Source organism: Triticum dicoccoides, chromosome 5B (assembly GCF_002162155.2).
Source record: "Triticum dicoccoides isolate Atlit2015 ecotype Zavitan chromosome 5B, WEW_v2.0, whole genome shotgun sequence".
Lineage (NCBI taxonomy): Eukaryota > Viridiplantae > Streptophyta > Magnoliopsida > Poales > Poaceae > Triticum > Triticum dicoccoides.
The window spans coordinates 157,340,740-157,346,163 of NC_041389.1; positions in this window are offsets into that span (position 1 = coordinate 157,340,740).

The window sequence follows — 5,424 nt, forward strand, 5'->3', positions numbered from 1 at the left end:
AGGAGCTCTCCCTCCCTCTCGTGAGTGCACCCCCATGCTCAATCTTGGTCGGGAACCACCATAGCCCCGGCCCCAAAATCCAACCGAGGCCGCCATCCGCCGCGAGGCTCGTCGCCGACAACTACCTCCATCCCCGTCACTCCCTCGACCACCGGAAGAACCGCCCCAGTCTTGCAGATCCATCCCCACCCTCGGGGGCCCGTGAGGAGCCGCCGAACACCGGCGACAATCGCCGGAGCCCCCGCCTCTATTCGGCCAGAGGAAGAAGAGGGAAGGGGACTGGTCAAATCTGACCAGTGGGGCCCCTGGACCCACTGTCAGCGACCCAGCCCGCCTCCACACGCGTTTAAGTGAAGGCGTACAACTCCTCAGTACGTTTCCCCTACACCGAAAACGTATTCCGTCTGAAGCGTTTTCTTTTATATCTTTTTTTAACAGATTTTGACCAAATCTTTGACTGGCTATAACTTTTTAAATATAACTCCAAATGAATTAATTCTTTTTCCTACATCTCTCAAATTCTATCCAGTTTATTTTAAGATTTATTTAAAAAAAATTCAAACAAATTTTTTGTGCTGTTTTAAAATTGTGTGTCAATTCCAATATTTTCAAAATAGGATTTTGGAGAGAGGCAGAAAACTTTCAAAAAGTTTTGGGGAGCAACCCCCACCTCTCCACACCTTGAAGGCAAGCATTCTGAACCCCGGCATAATATTTTTGGTGTGTTCGTTGACACGTTTATAACACCAACTCATTTCGGAGGACTTGTTATTTCATGTGATATGATCATTTGCATGGATGCATATTAGTGATTTCCATGCTGTTGGAAATGAACACACTTGTGATGGTAATCATCCTCATGTGCCTTGCATGCATGCCGGAAGGAATCCGGGAAAGCCTCTGCCTTGGGTAGGCGTGAGCTTGTCGCCGGTCTCTGTCGGGACGGTTATGTCCGGTATGGCATAGTAAGGTATAATGAGCGGTGATTCTGTTGGTTGAAATATATTTGTTATACATGTCATGCAGGAAATTATAAACCTCCTGAGTCGACCGTAGATCGAGTCTTGTTCCAGTAACCCCCACACTTGTTTCGTTCTACCACTTGTCCCTGCCACAGGTAGGGTACGGTTCAGTAATTTGTCAACCCCTTTGTAGCACACACCGTACAGAGGGGCCGGGATGAGGGTACCATGGCCATGGATTAAAGCCAGTCATCCGGTCAGGGGGCATGGGTGTTTCGGTTGTAGCCGAGGGGGTAGCTTCCCTAGTTTTGCGCTCGGTATAAATTTTGTGATCCCATGCTAATCGACGTTGAAGCCTCCCCACTTAGAGTTTTGCTTAACAGTGTCGTGGGTGATTCCAGACACCGGTAAGTTAAGTTGGTGTGTGCAAGTCAGGTGTGTTTTCATTTAAAAGACCGTAGACGGAATTAGTCTTGATGGACTAAAGGAGTCCGTTACTCGTGGGTAAAGAGTACACCCTCTACAGAGATTAAACCTATTCGAATAGCCGCGTCCATGGTTAAGGACTACAGTCTGGGATGGGTCAAGTGTCGGTCTTAGTGTCGTTCTTCGGAGGAGAAACTACTAAACCAGAACGTGGATCATGACTGATGACTTGTGATAATTATGTTATGTTTATTATGGACTAACCCATTATATTATTTGAATTATTGAGTATCCCTGGGATGGTTCTACCTCCTGGATATTCAATGTGATTATTTATTTTATAAGCCCTTTATGTGGTGTCGCTAAGACGCCCGACTGTGGCATTGCTTGTTATTTACTTTTGATATAAGCCCTTTCTGCGATGTCACTCAGATGTCCGACTGTGGCATGCTTGTTATTTATTTTGATATAAGCCCTTTCTCCGATGTCGCTCAGACGTCCGACTGTGGCACGCTTGTTATTTATTTTGATATAAGCCCTTTCTGCGATGTCGCTCCGACGTCCGACTGTGGCACGCATGTCATTTACTCTTCGATATAAGCCCTTTATGTGGTGTCGCACAGACGCCCTACTGCGGCATTTTATTTCCACTCCATTATTGCTTATTTGTGTTGCATATAAATAACCTGCATGCATGCATCAGAGATTTTATTTTATGACTGACGATGTGATCATAGAATATTTCAGCGCACGATTATCATTTATATTATACCTGTGTTCATAATGTTTGCGAGTACATTCAAAGTACTCACTGGCTTGTCCCTGGCTATTGTCTTGGCCAGATTTCTTGCTTGGAGAGGAGCGACGCGATGACAGCCATGGAACCTAAGCAACGGTGATAGCAGCCTCGTGAAGATAGGAGTCAACCTGGTCAGCTATTCCTGTTGGGAAATGGAGTCCCATAGACACCGATGAATCCACAAACCGCTTCCGCCATCAACCTTTAGAAATCACTTGTTGTACTCATAGGCCAGAATGGTCTTGTACTACATATTTTGTATTTTGCTTGGAATTTCTGTATCAATTTGGTGCCTCATCAGCTAACAGTAATCCTGGGGCTGGTGAGCACAACGGCCATTTTCTGGAAATTAATACCCAGAAAACCGGTTGTGACAAACTTGGTATCAGAGCCTGGCTGACCATTGGCTAATCCTATCTTAGCCAGGTCGAAAAACTTAGGCAGACCAACCCACCAGACCCTAACCAAAACCCCAGCCAAGCTTCCCGTGCAAGATAGCCACACAGTGACCCTGACACTTCTGGCAGTCGGTGCCCAACCTATCAGCCTAGCCTGTCGATCACGCGTTAGTGACCGACAAATAATCTGTCTTATTCGCAAGCGTACGAAGGAAGACTCCATTACCTTTTTCTATAAGAAGGGCACGCTAGCCGCAATACAGCACAGCCCCGGCCATCAACCAAAATTCCTTGATGACCCCAGAAGTGCTTCGTCGCCTTTTGAGAACACGCTCCAATGGGGTTGTGGCCAACAATCCCCGAGATGGTCATCATCGCTACCCCGACCCTGTAGCCCCTCAACCCCCTCCAGCAGATCACGACGGTGAAAACCGTGGAGAAACCTCGATGTCCGCGAGGCAAGCCCGCTTAGATATGTACGAGGTAGACTAAAATCGCTCGAATGATACCGAGTCTTAGAATGACCTCGCCTTGTAATCTTGTGACCCTGTATCACCGTAATTAAATGATGTCTGCTTGTGCGCTCCTGTTTTAATAGTAGCCATGCATGAGTATGTTGATGTGTGATTGCATTTTTTTATCCCGGGCGTAGCTGCCAACCTCGACGACACAAGTTTTTGCTATGAATAAATCTTTTGGTTCCAGCTCACAGGAAAGATACTTTCAAAACAACTCTTAACAAATCTCGAGGACGAGATTTTCTTTTAAGGGGGGTAGTGTTGTGACACCCGAAAATTTTGACCTTGTTTTATTAATTAAAATTTTGCCAGGAAATTAAAACATTTATTTTCTGGGCTCCCTTTTGATTTTTGAACCTTTTTCTCCCTTGCTATTATGGAGTTTTCCCCAAAGTGAAAACTTTTCAAATATGTTATTGGACTTGTTTAACCTCTCAAGAAAAACTTTTCTTTTATTAGTAGAACTAATTACATAATTAATTTGCTTGATCTTTATTTTCTTGAAAAATGGTTTTCCAAGGTTATATGGCCATATTTGAACTACAACCATTTGATAAATTCACTTAAAATTCCAACCAAAATTTGGAGATGTCAGGTGATGTTTTTAAATCACTTTTATGCAAAAATATCTTTTATTCATGAAATATTTTGAGCTCTACACCCATTTTTATTCTCTGGTCCAGTGGGCAATTTTGCACTACAACTCATTTAAATACTTCTTTCTAGCCTCCACCAAAATTATGGGATGCTGGTAGTAGCTTATGATTCAACTTTATGCAAAAATCCTGTGATGTTCTTTGAAAAATTTGAGTGGATCATCCTCATCTTCATTCTGGTGCAACTTGGTGATTTGTACTGCAACGACCTTCTAACTTGCTCCTTTACCCTTGAGCTTTCTCCTGCTTGTAGTGCACTTTGCCAAACCCTTAAGTCCAGGAGAGTGGAACCATTGGATGATTCTAAGTGCTTGCAATCATGCCCTCTTCTTTCTGTCAAAAACTGAAGTTTTGCAAAGCTTGCACTAACAAGTTTCTCCTTTTAACAAACTAACTTCACCACCCTCTCATGCATCCAAGGAGACACTGATCTGGAGAATTTGGCCACTCCAAGAAAAGCCTAGGTGCCTGTGACATTTTGTCAGACACCTGGAGTGCATGGACAGAATTGGCATGACTGTTTGTTTGCATTGTGAACTTGGCCACCTGACCTAACCACCATGTCCATTTACCTTCTGACTAACCCTAGCCTAGCCTTGTTTCTTGCCAGCCTCACCCGCGACCTCTATCATGCACTGGCATTTCGTCGAACACATCTCGGGCGTGCTCTGGGCGCGCCCAGAGCGTGCGTTTGGCACGCACGTGCGCCCGAGCCGCCGCGTCTCGCCTCGCACCCGTTCTGGCCTTGGCGAAACGCAGCCAGCACGCTACGTATCCTCCTGCACCGCCACGCCACCCCGACCACCCCTGGCACTCTACAACGCCGCCGTCAGGGCACTCTTGGCGGCACACCGGCGTCCGTAGTGTGCCTCTGTCGCGGTTGGCGCCACCCGAGCCACCCTGGCTCGCCACCTGCCCCGGGGAGCTGCGCAAGCTTATCCCCTCGCTCGTCGGCTAGCTCTCGTCGCCTCCACGTCTCCCTGCAAGCTACAGCACGTCGGTTCGCCGGCGACCTTATCCCCGGCCGTGGAACCGCCATGGCCACGCTATGTAAGAAGCACCCAAGCTCGTCCAGGCCTCGCGCAGCCTCTCTCACCCCCTCACCGAGCCACCCATAGCACTAGGAAGACCAGGGGAGCCGTCTTCTTCCTCTCCGGCAACTCCTGCCGCCGCCACTGCCCCGGCCACTCCAGCACCACCAGGGCCTCCCCCTCTCCACTCTCTTCACCAGGAGCTCTCCCTCCCTCTCGTGAGTGCACCCCCACGCTCAATTTTGGTCGGGAACCACCATAGCCCAGGCCCCCAAATCCAACCGAGGCCGCCATCCGCCGCGAGGCTCGTCGCCGACAACTCCCTCCATCCCCGTCACTCCCTCGACCACCGGAAGAACCGCCCCAGTATTGCGGATCCATCCCCACCCTCGGGGGCCTGCGAGGAGCCGCCAAACGTCGGCAATGATCGCCGGAGCCCCCGCCTCTGTTCGGCCAGAGGAAGAAGAGGGAAGGGGACTAGTCAAATCTACCCAGTGGGGCCCCTGGACCCACTGTCAGAGACCCAGCCCGCCTCCACCAGTATGTTTCCCCTACACCGAAAACGTATTCCGTCTGAAGCTTTTTCTTTTATATCTTTAAAAAAAAACAGATTTTGACCAAATCTTTGACTGGC